Consider the following 24,039-nt stretch of genomic DNA (forward strand, 5'->3'; position numbering starts at 1 on the left):
AAGAGAGAGCAGAAGTTTCTGAATAATATGTGGGGGAAGGACATTCCAGGACAACTATATAAGATGGACAAGGAAAGGAGATCGAAAATATAGTGAATGATAGGTAATGGGGGAAGTGAGGAAAAGATGGTCATAAGGTTTAATCATGGAGAACCTTTAATACCTTGATGAAGATACTGGATTTTACTCAAGAGATAAATGCTAGACAGTAAAGGTGTCATGAAAGAGAATAACTGGGCAAGATTTATATTTCAGATATTTACTCCGAGCAATGAAGGGGATGGTTTGAAGAGGACAGGTAAACCAGATGGGAAGATGTTTTAAATGTCCAGGCGTGAAATGGTGAGGTACTGAGACACTGGCTGAAAGAATACTAACAAGGGGATGGATCTGAGAAATAGGTAACAAGCAGCAGCAGGAGGAATTAGTGAAACAGTAGATGCGGGGACTGAGAAAAAGTGAGGGGTTTAGGATGACACTAAGGTGAATACGATCATGAAGTGGTTGAATGTATGAGACTGATTTTTTAATCAAGTCTGAGTCAGGACATATTTTTTCTTGGACAATTGAGAAGTGAGCCAATGCAATCCAGTGTGTGGAAGGTGATTAGAGTCCCTGGCTTTCCACATGAGCATCAGGCTGCAGTTTCTCAAGCTAATTTATACTGCATATGTCCATTCTTTCTCCTCACTATTTATTCATTCTTCACTCAGTGAGCATTTTCAAAGGGCTTACCATGGCTAAGTACTTACTTGCTGCCTTTTTTTTTTTCCCCATGCACCCTGTTCCCAAGTTTCTAGTTTAATTTCTCATTGGGAAACCGTTGTTAACTTATGCCAGCTCCCCTCTTTGTGTCTGGATCTCTATTGTCCTTTATTTCTTTTTTTTTTTTTGTCCTTTATTTCTAATCAGACAGACCTCCTGGATATATTTTTCAAATGCTCATTAAAAATCAGGAACTGGGGCTTCCCTGGAGGCGCAGTGGTTGAGAATCTGCCTGCCAATGCAGGGGACACGGGTTCGAGCCCTGGTCTGGGAGGATCCCACGTGCCGCGGAGCAACTGGGCCCGTGAGCCACAACTACTGAGCCTGCGCGTCTGGAGCCTGTGCTCCGCAACAAGAGAGGCCGCGACAGTGAGAGGCCCGCGCACCGCGATGAAGAGTGGCCCCCGCTCGCCGCAACTAGAGAAAGCCCTCACACAGAAACGAAGACCCAACACAGCCAATAATAAATAAATAAATTAATTAATTAATTAAAAAAAACAAAATCAGGAACTGTTACAAGCTTGAACTAGTACCACTAGCTAATAATTTCTGAAGGAAACTAGTGGTCCATCTAGAGTTCTCTATTGCCTCTAAGGCTGAGTGATCTGGACCACAAACTCTTCTCTGAAGTATTCTGTTTCTTTTATGCCTATTAGCTAGCCCACCCCATACTGCTCTCATTTCCTTTGGCCTTCCGTTTACTAAGTTTTCTATGATGAAAACATATCTGTAGGATCAGTGATTGTATTGGAGAGCAGTTCTCATCTCTGTCTATCCTCCACCAGGGAGGAAGGAGTCAGGGACACAGAATTACTTTGTGAGAAAAAAACTTACACACTTTAAACAATGTAACATAGAAAAATTTAACCTACTTGACTTGAATCTAATCCATGTTACTCCACACTAGGAAAATGAATGGCAATTAAATTTTTCAGAAGAAGAGTACATTTGCAATATATATATACATATTTGGTCAGAAGTTATAAAGACAGATGAAACATAACACTTGAGGTAAATCCAGTATCTCTCTCTAAATCCAGGACCAGAAATCAACTTCGTTTTTATGCTTTCCTATGCATTTCTTTGTTTTTGTATCTTCTAGGAATTTGAACTTGGTAAGTTATATATTTTGATAATGAAAAAAATATATATTTATAAAATATCGATAGGTTGCTGCTATAAACAAAGATGTCTCAGCAACTCATACCTGAGAAAATTTATTAATGAAGGCTATACTGCCACTTTTTAAAAATCAGCATCTTTACTACTTCATACAGTAGACAGTAAATGGTAAAAGCAAAGCCCTGAGAAAGCATTTTTGCTGTTCTTCATGGCCCCAGGGGTAGAAAGGCTGATTTCCTTTGATAGTTGGCCACTTTGTTCTGGCCATAGGACAATTTAATGCAAAAGGACAAGCAGCACCAAAGAGACAGAACTTATATTCTAACTTGAGAGATCAGTCTTTCTAATGGCACAGCAAACTGCAGTCATTAAGAACTCTGGAATTAGAACTGGGGGGTTTAAATCCCAGTTCAACCACTTATTAGATCTGTGACCTTGGGCAAGATAATGAACCTTAAAACAGCTCCAAAATGTAAATAATTTCTTAGCTTTCAAGCCTTTTGTAAAGACTAAGGGAAGTCAGGAATAATAGACAATTAATTAGGGCCTGTATCACAGGAATGTACAATAAATGGTAAAGTAATCTTTGATAATTTGCCTGCTATAGAAAACTTTGGGATTCCTGAAATAAAAATAAAGTAAGAAGATAAAAAATGTGCAGGAAGAATTTTGGAGAAAATCAGAGATTATGAAGCTATATATGAACAAAGAATGGAAGAGGACAGTATGGAAGCAAATTAAGTTTGCTTAAGCAAAAGACAGCAAAAGACAACATCTTAGAAATGATACTATAATGATTTGACATTGGGCTAACTTGCAAAGGGAGAGTGGTTAATTTTGGCAGCAGAAATGCATAAAGGCAGTGTGAAACAACATAAAATAGCTATGTGGCCATATATACAAGTTACTTAACTTCTCTGTGCCTCAGTTTCCTCATCTGTAAAAACTGGTTAGTAACAATACCTACGCCATTAGGACTGTGCGGAGTTTATAGTAGAGTTAATATAAGTATAGCACTAGATTCATGCTTCATACCTACTAATTGCATTGTAAGTATGGCTATTATGATTACTGTTATTTTAAATAACCAGTTGTATAGATGTCCAAGTAATTTGCATATGATTATCTACTTAAATATGGACTCATAATTTTATCAATAATATCAATTTAAATTATTTTCATAAATGACCTTTCTGTTTAATGTCCACTGAATGAAGCTATTTATTTACACGGCCTTTTCCCTCTGCTATATTGTTATTTCTTGGAGTTCACTCAGCAAGGCTTTTATATCTCTGAATCCTTATTAAAATAGTTCCTAAGCCTGGCTGTACATTAGAATCCCCTAGGGAAACTTAAGAATGCTAATCTCTGAATCCACTTCAGATGAATAAAATCAGATTCTGTCTCCTGAGAAGGGGTATATTATTAAAGTGCACCAGGTGATTTTAATGCACAGCCAAGAGTAAGAAGGTAGTGTTTTGCAAAGAAATTTGACATAGTTTCTATTCTTCCTTTTTTCAACCAAAACTTAAATGATTTACAATGACACCTATCTATCGATATCTATCTGTCTCTATCTATCTATCTATTTATCTATCTATCTACTAACTAACCTAACTACCTACCTACCTATTTATCTGACAGGAGAGTTTGATGCCCAGAAGGCATTAATAAAGGTTTGATAAATATATCAGTCAGGATCCTAGCAGGCAACAAATGGCACATTGAACCTGGGTGTGGGCAGAGTTTGATAAAACTAACAAACAATGCAGTTCCTTGGGCTAGCAATAGCAGGATGCAGCTACCATTCTCTATATCTGTCTCTTCTCTTTATTGTTTCAACAATTTTCTCTCTCTCACTTTGCTTCTAAACTAAAACCCACAAAATGTTTGTTACTAATCTACTACAAAATAAGGACTTTTCCCAGAATATAAAACAATTATGTCCTTAAACATACTGTTTAATTCACCTGACATTTTTTTTTTCTCTCCATAGTGAGGCTCTGTCAATAAAAGAAGTGGTGCATTTATTTACATTCTGGCACAAACTTATTATCTCTTGGTGGACTTCTCAGACATAGTTTATGGACCAGTATTTTGAGTAGCACTGTACAAGATTATCCACATCAGCATGAGAATTAGCTGAATATCTCCCATGTAAAAACAAAACAATCAAAAACCTCCTTTTGTCCCACATTTCCCTCCAACTATTATCCTTCTACAGAGTTGTCTGTTATTTATTGCCTCTAATTCCTCTTCTACCAAGCACTCAAAAAGTCATCCCCATCATGCTTTGTCAAGTCACTCATTCTGTCAAATTAGTAGTCAATTTTCAGTCTTCACCTTCCTTGATTTCTCAGTAGCATCTGACACAGTAGATCATCTGTGGCAACTTCTACTCTAAGTTATTGATTTGTATATCCAACCACCTACTCCACAGGCTTCCTTGAATATCAGTAGGCATTTCAAACTTATTATATGTGAAACAGAATTTTTTATTTTTGTCCCTGAACTTGTTCTTCTCACAGTCTTACCTCTTCTCACAGTTACCAATTTTTTCAAATCCACAATGATCTCTCACCTGTACTCTTGCAATAGCCCCTTAACTAATTTCCCTGTTTGTCTTCTTAAGGTGCTTTTTTTTTAACACATCAGCCAAAGTGATCCTTAGAAAACATAAAATACATGTTTACTCTTCTGCTCAAAACCCTACAATGACTTCCCAATTCTGGGTATAATTCAAACCCTATGAAGACCTACGTGATCTAAACACAGCTCCCTCCACTTTTGCCAACTATCTCTGTGACATCATCTCCTACCACTGTCCCTTGCAGACACTCTTATGGCCACAAAGGACAGTTTCTGTTCTATGGAAACACTTTAATGTTAGTCACTTTTCAGAGAGGTAAAAGGCAATTACTTTTCAATGTTCAGATTTTTCATCATCAATTTATGGTGCTAAATTTTAAATCTTATGAATCTTATAAAAATGTTAGAAAAGATATATCTGTGAGCCTTCATTATGCATTCATGTTTGCAATCTTCATGAGACATAATGTGCTGATAATATGTGTGATGAGTTGCACCTTAGAAATTACAATTTTAGAGGAAGTTTCATTTAATCCTATGTTTTGGCTGTCTTTTAATGAATCCTCATTTGACTTTTTCAGAGTCAATAAAAGAGTTTTCTGAGAAGTGACATCAGCGTCATGGTGGCATGAGACATTCTCTCTTCCCTTCAATCTACAACCAGTAAAATATCCATAACTCAACAAAGGTGTCTCTACTCGACATACCAGAACACTGGAGAATTCCACACATCCATACATCTAAAGGTGGGTTGACTGGGACACATAGAGGTGGTGGAACCAGGGGAACAGTGGAGATGGTGCCTGTGATACCAGACGGATGGCCAAGACTGCTGAGCCCTCTAGCCCCAGAGAACCTGGTAGCATCAGGGAAGGCAATGCATATGACTCTGGCCTTCCAGCCACATCCATACCCACGGCCACAGGGAATCAGGCAGCAGCGGCAGTTGGGCCTGCAATCCCAAGCTTTCAGCTGCAGCGATGCATGTGACACCAGCCCCTCTGCTGGCAGAGGTGGTGCTCGCAAGCCCAGAAACCCTGAAGAGGCATCCGCAACCCCAGCTCTCCCCCTCCCCCTCCCCTGCAGCAGTGGAGCCAGTGACTCAGGAAAATCACCCCTCCCCCGCCCCCCCATGCAGAAGAGACACCCACTATCCCGCTGCCCCAGGCAGTGATGCTAGCAACACCAGCAACAGCAAGGTACCAATGACCCCAGAGGCAAAACAGTGACAGAGAGGCCACCAGGCAACAGTTCTCTGGCAGATGCCCTGGAGGGTGGAAAGTGCAGATTCTCAAATATAACCAGAGGCAGCGCAGGTAAGAGAAACCAAAAACTTGTGCTATGGTGCCACCTACTGGAAAACAAAAGAAAAACCTCTAATTATAACCCGGCAAATAAAATCAAGCTGCGGGGAGTGGCGGCGAGGGGGGTAGTTTTATCTAAACAAGCAAGGTGTTCACTACTTCAAATGGGCCGGCAGAAAACAACTAAACTCATCAGGCACCATGAAGAAACACAGTAATGCGGTATCAAAAGAAGAAAATGATTATTCTCCAGAAACCAAAGTCATGAAATATTGCAATCTCACTGAAAGAGAATTCAAAATAGCTGACATGAAGAAACTTAACAAGCTTAAAGGAAACTAAGAAAGGCAATCCAATGAACTCAGAAATAAAATTAATGAACAGAATGAATACTTTACCAAAGAGACTGAAACTCTAAAAAAAAAAAAAAAAAAAAAAACCCAAGCAAATTCTGGAGCTGAAGAACTCAATGCATTAGAAAGCACTGGAAATAGAGCAGACCATACAGAAGACAGAATTAGTGACCTTGAAGATAGAAATCTAGAAATTATACTGGTAGAAAAGGAGAGAGAATTAAGATCTTAAAAAAAAAATAACTCTATATGAACTATCTGACTCTAATAAGAAGGGCAGCATTAGGATAATGGGTATCCCAGAAGGAGAAGAGAGGGAAAACGGAGAAGGAGAAAGACAAATACTAAGTGATTTCACTCATATGTAGAATATAAAAATAAAATAAAATAACAAACCAAACCAAATAAAAACAGACACATAGATACAGAAAACAAAGTAGTGGTTACCAGAGGGAAAGGGGGCTGGGGTCAAGGAAACATGGGTAAAAAAGATCAACTGTATGGTGATAGATGGAAACTAAACTTTGGCTGGTGAGCACGCTGTAGTGTACACAGAAGTCAAAATATAACGTACACACAGAACATATGTTATAAACCAACGTTACATCAACTTAAAAAAATAAACTTTTATTTTGGCTAGAATCAGAATCATATAAAAATTGTGAAAATTACATGATATTTTCTCATAATTAAGGACAAATTATTTAACTAGATAAACTTGTAAAGTGTTTAACATACACATACATATTTACCTATATATAGTTTTGTTTTTATATACATAAAATTGGCATTTATCAACCTTCCGCAGTTAATGATCATCTGACTAAAATAAAGAAATATGTACACTGATGACCTAGAAAGCACTGCATAATATTTTAAACCTATTACTCTCATGTGTAACCAATGACTACAATGAATCAAACTTAAATTAGATTTTTACCAGACGAAAGTTCTACATTGAAGATAGTGAAGTGAAACAGTTTTATTAATAATAACTTAGCACACAAGCACAGTTGTAGTCTTCAAATTATTGCAAACATTACTGAAATACAAGCAGTCTTTCAATTCTCAACATATTTCAGGTACATTAAAAGACAACAACTCTTCACCTCCTTTAAGTAAATGGCATTTCATGTTCATTGGGTGTTGCCTTGTTCACTCATTGTAAAGGTACTGAAAATATTCACCTAATCAGTTCCAAAATATCTATCACTATTTTATTACTCAATTGTTATCTTGACATTCATCATTTAAGGTATCCTATCAATGCCAAAATTATTGATTTGTATTTATTTTTTAGAAGTAACACACTATATTGGGAAAGAAAACTGGAATTCAGAGTAAGGAAACTCAGAATTCAGTCATATCCTACCTGAAACAGCCATTTGACTCTGACCAACTTATTTACTCTCTAACCTCCTGGTTTGTCATCTGTAAGTTACAGTTTTCATTCTGATGAACTGCAAGATCTGTGTCAACTCTAAATGTCAAGACTATATGATTATGTCAGGAGAACAATGGTGGCTGCCTGCTTCTGAATCTCCCCTTCAATGCCCCTAAAAACTATATAAATAACCAAGGATGAAAATAAAACCATGTATGACCTGTCCCTTCAGAATACTGCACTCCTACTTGTCTGTAAATAGAGAAAAAAATTCCTACAGAGTTCAACTGCATGACTGTGAACACAGAGTAAAGAAGGTAAGCTTAAGAATGCTTGTTAAAAAAAAAAAAAAAAAAAAAAAAAGAGTAAAAAGGCACAGAGGACATAAACAAAGCACAGGTGAAATCATCCCCAGAAAGAGCAAGTCAAACATTAAGTGTCAAAATACTAAACACAGCACTTGGGCTTAGTTGTTAACAGCACTAATTAAATGAAGGGGATTTAAACTGTGTGGGACTAGAAGTAGCAGTCTCAGAGAGCAATAATCATGAGAGACACACATTTAGTGAATGAATAGCATTCAACAAAAAAATGACGCAAGGAAGGAAAATAATTTTATATTAAAAAAAAAGTAAAAAATAAAGAATCCTAAAGAAACAGAGAGAAACGACATGGCATCCTTCTCTTACCCCACCAACACCATCCATTAAAAAACTGTAAAAACGAGGACAGAAGAGAGCATTCTCAAACCAGGAATACTGTCCATGAAATGAACAGAAATAAGAAAAACCACATCTATACAAAACTACTGTGATAAATCAGAAATGGGAATCAACACATTTTTGATGATAAAATTTTCCTCTGAAAACAATCATGCAGTTTAATAAAATTGTAATACAACACCCCAAACTAAATTAAATATACTCAAATGATGAACTAGGGACATGAAAAACATCCTTGAATTAGATAATAAATAGTAGGACTATAAATGGACATAAGACAGTTTATAATAAAACAAAAGTTGATTTCACTAAGGAAAGAGAAGAAAATGATAACATTATACTAGAAGTGAAGATAAATAAACAAGGCACCCAAGAGAGAAAGATTCAAATGAAAATTTTATAAAGGACATTGAAAAAAAGCAGGGAATAAAAGAGAATTCAAGAAACAAAATTGAGTTATTTGTAGTGAGGTGGATGGACCTAGAGTCTGTCATACAGAGTGAAGTAAGTCAGAAAGAGAAAAACAAATACCGTATGCTAACACATATATATGGAATCTAAAAAAAAAAAAAAAAAAGGTCATGAAGAACCTAGGGGCAAGACGGGAATAAAGGCGCAGACCTACTAGAGAATGGACTTGAGGACATGGGGAGGGGGAAGGGTAAGCTGGGACAAAGTGAGAGATTGGCATGGACATATATACACTACCAAATGTAAAACAGATAGCTAGTGGGAAGCAGCGGCATAGCACAGGGAGATCAGCTCGGTGCTTTGTGACCACCTAGAGGGGTGGGATAGGGAGGGTGGGAGGGAAGAAGATGCAAGAGGGAAGAGATATGGGGATATATGTATATGTATAACTGATTCACTTTGTTATAAAGCAGAAACTAACACACCATTGTAAAGCAAATATACTCCAATAAAAATGTTAAGAAAAAAAAAAAAGAGAATTCAAGTGAATGAAAATGAAATACAGAAGTAAAATGGATCAGAAGCGGAAGTAGTTGAAATGAAAGACAGATCAACAGCGTAAGTTAATTTAGCACTCCTGAAGAAGAAAATCAAACAGTGGAACAGAATGTATATTTACATGTATAATCTAAGAAATTTTCCAAATATAAAAGAAGCCTGAAGTCTAGATTTGACCTTTCAAGTCTAGACCTACCAGTGCCAGTGAAAGCCGACCTGGTTACAGTCACCTCTCAGACTGAATCTTTTAAACAAACAAAAAAAATTGTAATGAATCTTTTACTTAAAGAAAAAAAAAAAAATCCTTGAGGGCCTCCAGGCAGTAAATTGAAATAACTCACAAAGTCACAAGAATTAGATTGGTATCAGAGTTTTCCAAAACAGCATGCAAAGTAAGGCAACAGTGGACGAGCACTTTCAAGAAAGTTAAGGGAATAGAATGTACTCACAGGATATTATGTCCAACTAAGCTGTCCTTCAAGTTAAAAAAAAAATATATATATATATATATAAATTATACATGTATAGACTGTATATATATATAGTCTTGAACATGAAGAACTGATAGAATATTGTACACATGTGCCCTTCTAAAGAATGTATTAAGAGCAGAGCTTTGTCTAACCAAGAGATGACTGGAAAAAGTTTGGCAAAGAACTGATTGTGAGAAATTTATTTTAATTTTAGAGCTAAGATTAAAATAAGGGTGAAATCATGGATAGAACAATAACATATTGTATTTTCTGCCGAATACAACAACAATGAAAAAAAAAAAAAAAGGGAGGATTTTGTTTGAGCTTTCAGGAAAGCAGGACAGTCTTTATTGTTACCTCTGGATCTAAGGTGTTGTGAGGCTAGAACAGCTACATTCATCTTGGTACCCTCCTCATCCCCTTGTCCTCTTATTGTAAATGTTCTAAGCACACTTTGTTTCCTAATTTAAAGAAAACAGAAGCCATCAGGTATGAAAACCCAAACCTTCTTAATTCTTCCCTCTGCTCCATACCGATATATTTATCTGCATTCAAACCCATCATTAGACATTTACTTCTGATATCTGACAGCATGTCTATTCCTACTCATGGTGGCTCTCCATGATCCTATGTCTTACAATTTTCTCAGGGACACTTGTGTGCATTGGTGAGTTTCCAGTTACCTAAATTACCACCAAATCTACCAAGAATTTATAAATGCCTTTCTGGATTGTGGACCTTATTCTATAGCATACTAATGTACATTATAATCACTACATTTTAGCTGATAGTAACTACTTGTTCTTCAAATCTTCCCACGAGAGTCTCCCATACTAAAGAACCAGCCTCCCAAATAAAGAGCGCAGATCTTTTTCTTGAGTTCCAGCTGCAATATTAACAGATCCAATTTGATGTCTCACAGTGAAATTATATGCGACAAGCCTAAATGTATTTTATTCCCCTACATTTGCATCAGATCCTTCTTCCCTGCAACACATTTCCTTAACGTCACAGCTGTTCACCCAGTCACTCAAGCAGAAAGCTGGGTGTTATCCTTGATTATCCCCTCTATTTCAACACTACTCTCACAGCATCTGTTTGGATTCCGGCATCTGCCAATTTTGTCCCAGAAAGGTCTCCAGATTCTACCGTCTTCTTACAAGCTCTATTGCCATTATTTTGGGTTTGGGCTTATCTCTTTTCTGGATGATTGATAGCTTAATTCACTTTTCCCTTTGATTTCTCTTCTATACAATTATCAGAATAATCTTATCCAAATATAAATCATAGGATATTACCCACTACTTAAATCCCTTCATAGTCTACCTATAGCCTAAAGGTCATCTCTAGTCTCATCTGCTGGTGCCCTTTCCTTCTTACCATTATGCTTCAGAAATAATAACCACTTGTAGTTGACCCCTTTCAGCCAGGTGTTTCAGGATTCTTGTACATTTGCCTATGCTCTTTACTCTGTCTAGGATGTGCACACATCTCCAACTTTGTTGACCTGATATTACCTCCTATCTAAAGCCTGCCCTGATACCTTGTCCCTTGTCAAATTATTAACCTTCTCCTCTGTGCTACCACTGTAATTAGTACAAGCTTCTATTATTACATTCAAGACAGTGCATTTTTATTTGTTTATGTCTATGTCTACCTCGTATCTGACAAGGCAGGGATTGCCTTAAAAGAAGAGTTCATGCCCACAGCAACTCTCATAATGTAAATCTATAAGCTAGAGGTATTGAACAAATGTTAATTGAATGAATACATGGATGAAGAATACAAATTATAATTTAATGTATCACTAAATAAAGCATTTATAATTTTTAATTCCTTAGCTTTTACTTCTATTCTTAAGAATAATTTATAAATTAAAGGTTTTTTTGAAGTAAACTAAAACCATTGTTCTTTTATATTTAATATTGCTATATAAATGTTTGTGAATAAATATATTTAAATATTCACATAGACTTTTTCATTATAGAACTAGTTAGAGGCAAGCAAAATACACGGATTATTATTGACAACTGAGTGGACCTCAAAGTCACATGATTATTTAAACGTTGCACTTAACATACTGAAATTATTTGCATACGTGAAGATTAAATGATAATATATTTCCAACTTCTGGCATGATGTTTGGTGTATAACTGGTGTGCAAGCAATGTTAATACTGTGCCTTTCCTGACAGTTCCAAGTAAGCCACATATGGAGACAGTATTTTTGCAGAGGTCAGCTTATCTTTTAGAGAGTAAGAGAGTCCAATTTCCATTTTCCTATTGGCTCCTAAACTATGAGAGACATAACAGCAGCATTGTGTATGCACAATGACCATACTCTTGTAATTTACATTATCAAAAGGAGTGCACTGGATACAACAAAACAGTGTTCTAACTCATGTGACTATTCTTTTATCATTATTACATTTTTCTCCTTTATTGACTCATATTTCTTAGTTTTCTTCCCCTATCAATTTTCCCAAATATTGAATACATACACACATGTGTGTGTGCATGCGCACACACACACACACACTCCACCAAATTTTTTTCTTAGGAAAATAGGATCAGCTTTTAAATATAAACTTCAAATTGGCTGAGACTTAAGTGATGAGAATTTGAATTTTATGTCTTTCAGAAAGACATAATTTATTTGTTTTCATTTATCTTTGGTATGTTGCTGTCCAAATCCCATCATCTAGGTTAGGTCAGATTTCCAAATCTCATTATAGAAGTCATGTTTTGTAGGATGTCTTACATTCTCCATTTAGTTGGACTTTGATCTCCTATCTTCAGATCAAAAGGTGATGGGAGTATTGCCTTAAAACACATTGTGAGCAACAGATTTGAGGCAGTGTGAGCTTGACCAAAAATCCTATTATATATTCCTGAATGTTAATAAACATTTAAATTAATTTTAAAATTAGGCTTCAGTCCTAGAGCAATGAATATTACATTGTTTCATTATGTTTCCCTCAGAAGCCTTTGTCTGTTAATTCTACGACAGGGCTATTTGAAAAATAAACTCATGGGTAAGGATTTTTAGCTGATTCACTGGTGTAAAGACTGATGACAGTATAATTTAATTTATTTCAAATCTCATCCTACATTTTTATTGACCTTCCAACTTATTCTCTAAAAGGACCCTAAACATAACTGTGGCTTTGGATCTGGTGATTTAGCATGTAAACAGCCTTTGCACATTAGTTGGTATTTTATGTTTCCACTTTAATTTTCTTATTTTAAGCTAAAAAAAATACAAAAATTCAGAAGGTTATACATCTTTTCTGACCAAATTTAGAGATGTTGTACTGCCCCCTCCGAAAGAAAAAGATACACAAATGTCGTGATCATACAATATCTTTTTAAATATGTGTAAAAATTCAGAAAACTTTCCCAGGCTTTGGTAGGTTCTTTCCTTAAATAGAAGCAAGATATTTCCCTTCCCACATAATTTCACAGCACACAAACTATAAACAAGAAAAAAAAATATGCCTAATGTAAATAGATATTGGTTGCCAATTTAATTCTTTATTTTATACTCTATTTTACAGTGTATGTGCTATTTGAATTTTTATATTTGTATGAGTCATTTCATCCTGTTTAGGGTGTCCATTTAATTATCTAACATAGTTAGATATCTACATAGTTTCATATGCAAATGGGTGCAAATATTAGTTGTTGATGATTTATGAACCATAAAAATTGTCATAGACAACACGATTATTTCAAAAAGTGTAAATCAAGATATTTATGAAAAGATTAATCAAAATGTCTCTTGTTCTTCAAAGGAACAGAAGAAAACAGATTTTCTTCTATTTGAGAAATTGTTTTGAAAATGCCCCAAACTGGTGACTTGATTTCATTACTGAATTAAAAGAGAGAGAGAATATTCCATCTCCTTATTACTACAAGGGATATATCAAGCAGAAACGATAATATTATTATTTTGAGTGTTTTTTTCAAGTAAATTTGAGTCAAAGTTTTTCTCTGAAATAAACTTAATGTAGTATGAGATGTTGTGAAACCTACAATCAATATGGATGACAGTAGAGGGTACTGGCCAGAATATACTGCCTACTGATGCCCTTAGACAGTTTTTTTGTTTTCTTTTTCTTTTTTTTTTTTCCCCTAGCCTGGAAAGTAACCATGGAAACTGAATAGTAGACCAAATAAGAAAACAATATTAAACCAATCAGTGGGAAAAACCACCTAAAGATTTCAAGTACTCGGGACTTCCCTGGTGGTCCAGTGGGTAGGACTTTGCGCTCCCAATGCAGGGGGCCTGGGTTCGATCACTGATTGGGGAACTAGATCCTGCATGCATGCTGCAACTAGGAGTTTACATGACATAACTAAGAGTCAGCATGCTACAACTAAGAAGTCTGTATGCTGTAAGGAAGATCCCACATGCCACAACTAAGACCTGGTGCAGCCTAAATAAATAAATGTTAAAAAAAAGATTTCAAATACTTCTACTAATATAAAATACTATCATTTTATAACTATTTCTAGACACCTTTGGGAGTACTATTGGGTTTCATTTTTTTTTAACTTATTATTTTTTAAATTAAAAAAAAATTAGAGAAGTTTTAGGTTGACTGCAAAATTGAGTGGAAAGCATAGAGAGTTCCCATTTACTCCATACCACACACAAACAGCCTCCCCCACTCCATGTACCACACTGATGAACCTACACTGACACATCATCATCTAAAGTCTAGAGTTTATATTAGATTTCACTGTTGGTGTTAAACATTCTATGGGTTTTGACAAGCGTGTACGAACATGTATCTATCACTGTAGTATCATACAGAATAGGTTCACTGCCTTAAAAGTCCTCTGTGCTTGGTCTATTCAGAGCACAACTCCTGGCAACTACTGAGCTTTTTACTATCTCCACAGTGTTGCCTTTTCCAGAAAGAGATATAGCTGGAATTATACAGTACATAGCCTTTTCAGATTGGCTTCCTTTATTGAGTAATACACATTTAAGTTTCCTCCATGTCTTTGTATGGCTTAATAGCACATTTTCTTTCAGGGCTGAATAGTATTCCATTGTCTGGATGTATCACAGTTTATTTATCCATTCACCTACTGAAGAACATCTTGGTTGCTGCAAGTTTTGATAATTATGAATAAAGCTACTATAAATACACATATGTAGTATTTGTGTGGATATAAGTTTTCATTTCATTTTGGTAGATAAATACTAAAGAGTGTGACTGAAGAATCATATATTTAAGAATATGTTTCATTTTGTAAGAAACTGACAACTGTCTTCCAAAGTGGTTGTACCACATTGCATTCCCAACAGCAATGAATGAGAGTTCTTGTTCCACATCCTCATAAGCATTTGGTTTTGTCATTGTTTTAGATTTTGGCCACTCTACTAGGTGTGTAGTGGTACACATCACTTTTAAATTGAGTTGTTAATTTACTTATTGTTGAGTTTTAAGAATTATTTGTGTTTTTTTTTAATAATAGTCCTTTATCAGGTGTGTCTTTTGCAAAATGTTTTTTACCATTCTGTAGCTCATCTTCTCATTCTTTTTACATTGTCTTTTGCAGAGCATAAGTTTTTAATTTTAATGAAGTTCAGCTTATCTATTACTTCTTTCAATGGGTTGTGCCTTTGATGCTATATCTAAAAAGTCATCACCATACTCAAAGTTATCTAGATTTTCTGCTACATTATCTTCTAGTAGTGATATAGTTTCACATTTACATTTAGGTTGACAACCCATTTCGAGTTAATTTTTGTGAAGGGTGTAAGGTCTGTGCCTTGATTTTTATTTTTTTTTATTTTTAATTTTTGCATGTAGGTTTCCAGTTGTTTCCACACCTTTTGTTGAAAAGACCATCTTTGCTCCATTGTACTGCCTGTGCTCCTTAGCACAGATCAGTGAATCTTTTTTCTGGGTTCTCTATTCTGTTTCATTGAGCTATTTGTTGTTTATTCCTTCACCACTACCACACTGTGTTGATTACTGTAACTTTACATATGTCTTGAAGCCAAGTAATGTCAGTCTTCTCACTTAGTTCTTCTTCAGTACTGAGTTGGCTATTCTGTTTCGTTTTTTTTTTTTTTTTTTTTTGCCTCTCCATATAAACTTTTGAATCAGTTTATCAATATCCATAAAATAAGTTGCTGAGATTTTGATTGGGATTGTGTTGAATCTATAGAACAAGTTGGGAAAAACTGATATCTTGACAATACTCAGTTTTCCTATTCATGAACATAGAATATCTCTTTATTTAGTTCTTCTCTGGCATCTTTTATCAGAGTTTTATAATTTTCATCATATAGGTATTATATATTTTTTTTTAGATTTATACCAAAGTACTTCATTTTTGAAGGTGCTAGCATAAATGATAATGTATTTTTAATTTCAAATTCTGTTATTGCTAGTTGGGTTCTGTTTTAATCACATTAAAATATTCTTCCATGTTTGACTTATTTGAAGACAAACTAAATAAATGTGCACTTCCCAGAATATGATAGAAATTTTTTTGAGTAATCCACATGATGTGAAAAAATAAAAACTTTATAAAATGTGGTATTTTATGTAGCTATATAATAGATATATTTTCTGTGTAATAATAATATTATAAATATAAGGCTTATTAAGACTTTAAGTACATTTTCTCATTAATTCTTACAACATTCCATTAAGGTAAAAACTCATTCTTATCATTTTACAGATGAGGAAGCTGAGACTTCAAAAGATTAAAACATTTCCCAAAGGTCTCCAATGAGCAAGCAACAAACCTGAAATAAACACTATGTCTGACTCAGAAGTCAACAAACCTACATTCAACACTATGTTTGACTCAAAAGCCCATGCTTTTAACACCTGAATATCATCACACCTTATTATTAAACATGGGAAATGCCCTGATGGCCAACAGTCATTTGGTATATTTTGCCAAAATATTTCCATTTTTTCAATAGAAGGTCTTATTATAATTTTTATAGATGTTCCAATCTTTCTTATGTTACTGTTAAAAGTTGACATGAAATGAAGATACCATGGGAGTTATTTAAATTCAGTAAAGATGCATGATATTTACAATGAGGAACAATATACACACAGCATTGAAATATAATTTCTTGCCAAAAAATATTTTGCAGGTTTTTGACTACTATGAGCACCTCCATCTCTTTATATATTTTCTTGCTATATCTCTTTTATCTACTGTCATTAAGGTGTGTTTTCTTTTTCCCTTTTCAGAGAGAACTCTTAACTCCAATCCCCGCTTCATCCTTAACTTTTCGTTTCAGAAGTAACATCCCTTGTCTAGTTCTGTATCATCTTGCTTAGACCACTGCCAACAATCAGCATATGTGACTTTATTCCAAACTAAACTGTCTTCTTATTGAGGGCAGAAGGTATATAACTGACCCTTAATAATGTGGGAGTTAGGGGCACCTACCCTCCATGCAGTAAAAAAATCCAAGTATAAGTTATAGTTGGTACCTTGTGTAGATAGTTCCTCCATATAAGCGGTTCCTCTGTATCTGCGTTTTCGTATCTGTGGATTCAACCAACCACAGATTGTGTAGTACCATAGTATTAGTAATGAAAAAAGTCCTCGTATAAGTGGACCTGCACTGTTCAAGACCCGTGTTGTCCAAGAGTCAACCATGTATGTATGTATGTGTGTGTGTGTGTGTGTGTGTGTATATGTATATTCCTGACCTTCCCAAGGATTGTCTTGCTGTTGGGCTTTGTTGTGGTGCTGAGCTTCCTCCTGGGGAGCTAACTGGGGACAATGCTGGCACCAGGCTCGGTCACCTCTGTACCACTCATCAGTCATCTGGTTGGTGGTGGCCAGGTACAGACAAAAGCACAGGTTTTATATATATATATATATACCTTTTGCCTATATATGTATATGTACTTTTATATATAAATAGAGAGAGAGAGTTAGCACTTGTTGCAAACTAGACTGTTTAAAAACATTTACTCTCTTCTCCCACTTTTTTTGGCAGAATTCACTTTCCTACCTCTTAAATCTGGGCTTGCCAATTGACTTGATTTGGCCAATGAATTTTAGCAGACAAGAAGCAAGGAGATCTTTAAACATGTCTGTATGGTTGAATTTTTTATCCTATGCACTTCTGTCGTTGTCAAGAAAACACCATATCTGGTCTAGGGCACTGGTGTCAGAAGAATGAATGATGCATGAAATCAAACTCAGCCTAGATCAGCATACCCTCAGCCTACGCACAGACTTGTGAAAATAAATACTTGTCGTATAAGCTAATGAGTTTGAGAATGGTTAAGATTACCATTGTGTCCAAGAAATGATATAGTACCACATTCAGAAAACAATTTATTTATATAAACAGGTACCTCTTTGCACATAGTCAGATTGGCACTATTCTAAAATTCTGAATAGTTTTAATTCTGATAGGTTTAATCAAGATTTCTTTTGCAGTTGAGATAAGCAAAAATAACATTGGGATTTTATTTAATCAAACAAATAACTTTGTTCTCCTCTGCCATTAAAGATCAAGTTCTAAAATATAAATACCTCACATATCTCACATCTTACCTTCTGCTTATAACAGATAAGGAAAAACATTTTAGTCTCCAATGATTCTTTTACTTGCATTGATACTTCACTTTGATTTGAAATATCTTCACCAGTTAAGGTGGATATAATGAATAACCATGAATATAATATGCATAAAATTAAATTATTACTGGCATTGAGGGAAAAGACACATGACTTTGATTAGAAATTGTGATGATTATAGATTATCTGACAAAGGCCCTGTACAACCTACAAAAGTGTATTAGTCAATCAGCCAACTATATATACCTTGGATCTATGGAGAAATATGAAGTGTGAAGCAATGTAGTGCAGGGGAAAGTGACCCTCTCAGAAGCAATCGCTCATAGTTCCACTTTGGGCTCAGGTACTACCTATAGTGACTGTGAGAAAAATCGATCTTTATGGGACTCAATTTCCTCATCTTGGAGGAAATGAGTATAATTGATTCAATTACCTCAAAAGTCTCTCCCAGCTCCAATGTTCTGTGATTCCATTATTTAAATAAATACTAGTCCCTGTCCTAAGGGGAAAATTGGAAAAGCTGTCTACCTGGGAGTGGGTGGAATGATCTTTTGCTCCCATGGAGAAAATGAATATCTTTCAGTCTCAGAGATTCATACGTGTCTTTTGCAGCAAAGCATGACCTGCTCTTTCCCATCTCTCCAGTCTTATCCAGGACTACACTATAGCTTTTTCTCTTTCCATTTCTGCTACACATCCAGGAATTCTAACAACTCCTCAAATGGAACTTGTCATCTATACATACTGGTCATGCTGTCCAGCTTCCAGACTCAGTAACTCCTACTCAGCTTCAGGTCTCAGTCCATGTTTACTTACTCAGGAAAGGTTTCCTTGAGGCCCGCATTAGGTGCCTTGTTATAGTCTCCCAAAAGCACATTCTCTCTTTCATTTTTAGCACTCTTTGTATTTACAATTATTTGTTAACTGTCAGTCTTTGTCCCATTAGACTGAAAGCGGTGACTAAGTCTCTTATTTTTTGCTATGTACCCTATCCTCTTCATGACGCCTAGGCACATAGTTGAAACTCAATGAATATTTTTAAATAGACATGACTTTTAATATTCTACTGCCACTCATTCTCATTCTGGGGGTATAGAAACAAAAAGCTTAGTCCTCACAGCAGACTGTGATAAAGTCAAATTGAATATTTTAGGAGCAGTAGTTTTCTGAAGAAACTTGATGTATTGAATGTAAAAATAGAATAAACCCTTTAAGCTAATAAAGAGCAACAATGAAAATAATAATACTTATTCTAGTAAAGTTTCCATGGGTCATACTTAAAAGCTCTCTTTATTCTGAGGGCAGATTGAAATGTTATCATGAAAATCCCACACATAATACTACGTGTTACTTAGTAGTTTTTCCAAGAAAGAGAAACACTTTTAACAGATTATAAGATTTCTTAAAGAAAATGAAAATGATATGAAGAGAAGAAATATCTCAAAAGACACAATAATGAGAAAACCCAAGGGGGCTCACTGGTTCTGTGTTAGCAAACCACCACCAGATAGAGAGGTGTCACATCTGGAGGAAATTCTGAGAGAGGAGTTTATCTTGAGAACTCACACAAAGAACGTCCCGCTGATAGCATATCAGTTTACTATAAGGAATGAATATTGAGTGTAATATTCTTGGACTATATAATAAACATATCAATATTTAATTTACCAAATCTAATAAAAGAATGTTAGAACTCAAAGTAAATGCAGAGACTATTTTGTCCAAGCTCGTTGTTTTAAAGATAAACTTTCCTTTCAGCAAGTATTGAATCAGTGATGTACATGGCATACCTTAGAGGAAAATAGTTATTTACACAAATGAACTTAGATTCCAATCTAATCACACAAACACTGAACTATATCTCTGTAACACGCTAATATTATGTTTGTATATTACAAATAATTTAGTTCCTAAAAAACTAAAAAGTTTATTTTCAGTATAATTAAAAATTATTTTCATTATTTACAGAGTGCATTTTAAGAGTCTGTCAGATCATCATCTAAATATGTTCTTTAGATGACTTTGATCTCATTAAATTGAATTCACTTGAGTTAAAGAACAGGATATGGGGAAATAGGAAATATTTATAAATTAAAAAAACAATATAACTGTGCCTTACATAATTTTATTTCACTAATTTGATTTTAAAGCACTGGAAAACTAAGAAATACAATACGTGGGAAGATTTGGGGGATTCATAAATTTCTAACAAAGTCTCTAAAGATCTTTATTTATCATTCATTCATTATTAGTTTTCTGCTTTAAAGTATAGTTTTAAAATTAAATATTTAAGAATCAATTGCTAATAACATAGTAATTCTTTAATACTGAAAGCCATTTTGGTTTAGCATTAATCTCAGTGAGTTTTTTTGCAGATTACAGTTTGATATATTTATTGGACCATCCATGTGAATTGTGGTAAGTACTACGGGGGTATAATGATGGATTGTGCAGAATCTTTGTTTCACTGTACTAACTAAAAGGACAAAAACCTACACACACCATTAGCTCTTTTGCCAGATACCATTGTATATGTCCACTATATAAATATCCTTATATGATTAATTCTTTTTTTAACTGACTCTAATTAGAAATATAACAAGCCTTAATCTTGGGATTCTATGAATGGTGATTTTGGAGAAATATCCTAATAAAGAGATGGAAAAAATCATATAAGTGGAGCAAAATTTTAAAATCTCATATAACTGGAGAAAAAAAAAGAATGTGTTCAGTTTAAATAAAACTCAGTCCCTCACAAGAACACGTCAGGTTTTCTTAGGCAGGTACCAGCAGGATTAAGAAATAAGTAATTGATTATAACAAATTTTTACTTTGTACCACCTTTCTTAAGACTAAAAATGTTTTAATGAAAAAGCAGAAAAATGAATGCAATTTTCAGCACTTCTTTTGCTCCTTGGGTATAAATTTACCTTGTTATAATCTCTATTATATCACTGACACTCTTGTTTGTAATACCTCAACCTACTAAAAAAAAAAAAAAAAAAAAGGAAAAACTTGAAATCTGCGAAGTATAACCACTTTAGCACTTCAAAAATAAATTCCAAGAATATACTATTCTCTTCTACTTAAAGTTATTTTAAATGAAACATTGTTCTTGCTCCCTTGTCAAAAACTATCAAAACATTTTCCTCATAATCTTTTTCTTATTTCTCTCAAAATAATAATACCATTAAAAATAAAACAGCTTATATTAGTATTCATTTGGAAACATTACTTGGTAATGTTAGCACTGAAATTTGTTTAAATCATGCAGGATATACCGTTTGTTTTTTTTTTTTTTTTTTGGTCTGGCTCTTTTCACTGAGTGTGATAATTTTGATTTTTATCCATTTTTGCATACGTTAATAGCTTTTTCCTTTTTATTGATGAGTAGTACCCCATTTTGTTTATATACTCACCTATGGATAAATATTTAAATTTCTTCCAGTTTGGGGAGATTTTTAATTTATGCCGTAAATAATTTGGATAAGATATCTTTACTAATTTTTTAAGAAAAGTGTTTTAAAAAATAAACTATGTATGAAATGTCAATATATTTGAAAACTATTATCTATATCCTAGAAACATTTCTAACAAAATATAAATAATCAAAATTAATCCAGGAAAAGATATGAAGAGACTTATAGCCATAGAAAAAAATTAAATTTCCTAAATATTTACCTTTGAGTAAAAATGACCAAGTGGTTTTACAGCTAAGTTCTCTCTTACTCTCAAAGATAAAATGTACAATAAAACACAAGTTTAATTTACAGGAGATCCACTTTTAATGCTATCTCATGTAAAATCTATAGATGATAAGAAAAAGATATCTTTAGATCAAATCTGGAAAGTTTTTTTAGCAGGTGTTCCATTTAGAACCAACAGACTGCTTAACAGAGAGCATGGTAATTATGAAAATTATTTTTAGTAGGCGAAGCTGCTAAAGCTATCTGCACATCAAAATTTGAAACTTCTCAAAATGAACCTTGCTTCAACTTTGAGCTCAGGTTTTATATTATGGAGGATGCAAAAACATGATTTTCACAGTAGGAAAACTAAACTTTTGAGGACATACTTTACCCTGTATTACATCATATTATATGGTCAACTCATTTGTTCAGCTTTATTTAACAATCATTAATTACCTATGATGATATAGCAGGGGGTTGCTAATGGAAATATAAAGATGAATATGATGCATTTCATCTGGTTATGTAGTATATACAATACAGCGTTTATAAAACAGAGGAAGTGTTCTTTTGTAATGAGGGGAGTTAAGGAAGGCTTCACAGAAGAAGAAATACTTGAACACTGTCTCACAGCATGAGTGATGTGATGCTGAGTTAGAAATAGAATATGGATCCAGATAGAATTTATTGAGTGTAAGGAGAAGTGTGAAACAACTTGCTGGGTTCAGAGAATTATGGATCGTTTTATAAAATTGGATTGTAGGGAGAAAAAAGCTGGAAGATAAGATCTGTGGAGCTTCTGGACTTCATCTTTAGGCAATAAAAAGTTTGGAAACATTTTAAGCTGTAGTGTAATATGATCACCTCCCTGTTGCTGGGAGATCATCATTAGCAGTGTGGATGTTAGACTGAAAGAGACCAGATTGAAGGGAGGGAAAGAATAAGGGAATTATTCATTAAGAATCTCCTGGGTTGGTTTGTTTCAAATCTCACTTTGGTGGATATTTGTATATGGATAGTTGGATATATTTTTCTCTGTCACTATATTATGATCTTCCTAAGAGAGAAAATATCTGGCTGTTGTTTCTTTTCCTTTTTGCCACAACACGCGGCCATCAGGATCTTATCTTAGTTACCCGACCAGGGATCCAACCCCACCCCCTGCAGTGGAGCATGGAGTCTTAACCACTGTCCCGCCGGGGGAAGTCCCTGGCTGTTTTTTCTATACTCAACAACTCATTCAGTAGCTGGCACATAGCAGATCCTTAGGCAGTACATATATTTTTAAATTATTTGTTGAAATCTGAGCAGAAAACAAAACAATGTTTAATTGTGCTACTTTACAACGTACTTCCAGCTCTTGAACTGCAGTGAGGTGGAGAGCAGTTCAAGAGTTGTAAATATCGACAGGACTCCCCTGCGGCTCTAAACTGTTCGTGAGCTTTAATAACTGCGTTCTTTGCTGAAGCATTGTCATTAATGATTAATACAGTTTCTAAGGTTTAAATCACTCCAGACTTTCTAGCAGGTTAAGTTTCTTAGGGTGAAGAAAATAATAAAACCAAGAGGAATATAATTTACAAGGGAAAAGTAAGGAAAAAGAAAACAATCAAGACATAGATACTTGCAACAGAAGCTGACCATTGTTTAAACTTTGTAACTTTGTTTTATTTACTGGGGATAGATGTGGATTTTAAATGGAGGAAGAATATATTTAAATCATAATCAGGCGAACCTTTTTATTTTTTTAAACTGACATTTATACAGATTTCCTGAACTATTCAAATTAATATAGTACCAAATTTAGTCTCAAGTTAAAAACACAGAATGCATGTGTCCTGTCTCCCTGACAACATCATGCATTCATTTCCCTGTGCCAGGATACAAAGGCATGGCAAGCCGATGTTTGAAAAAATAAAGTCTGTTTAAAAATTATTATTATGCAAGTAATAGAATTCTGTCTACTTAATAATCCATTGTTTAATTGATAAGATAGAGAATAATGACTTTTACAATAGAAAAAATAAATTCAAGCAGCATAACTTTCTGATGGTCTCTTTCACATTTTTATCTTTTAAAGC

The 24,039-nt window shown here is 34.5% G+C and overlaps 1 protein-coding gene and 1 long non-coding RNA gene across 3 annotated transcripts in view; one reads left to right on the top strand and one right to left on the bottom strand.

Annotated features, from left to right (window-relative positions):
- CSMD3 (CUB and Sushi multiple domains 3) overlaps positions 1-24,039 on the bottom strand; it is a 1,197,521-nt gene that overhangs the window by 548,566 nt on the left and 624,916 nt on the right. The gene's annotated exons all lie outside the window — the stretch shown is intronic.
- The window catches only part of LOC309646713, a 728,077-nt gene that overhangs the window by 290,290 nt on the left and 413,748 nt on the right, over positions 1-24,039 (top strand). The gene's annotated exons all lie outside the window — the stretch shown is intronic.

The sequence above is a fragment of the Balaenoptera physalus genome (assembly GCF_965194825.1).
Source record: "Balaenoptera physalus genome assembly, chromosome: 17".
Taxonomy (NCBI): domain Eukaryota; kingdom Metazoa; phylum Chordata; class Mammalia; order Artiodactyla; family Balaenopteridae; genus Balaenoptera; species Balaenoptera physalus.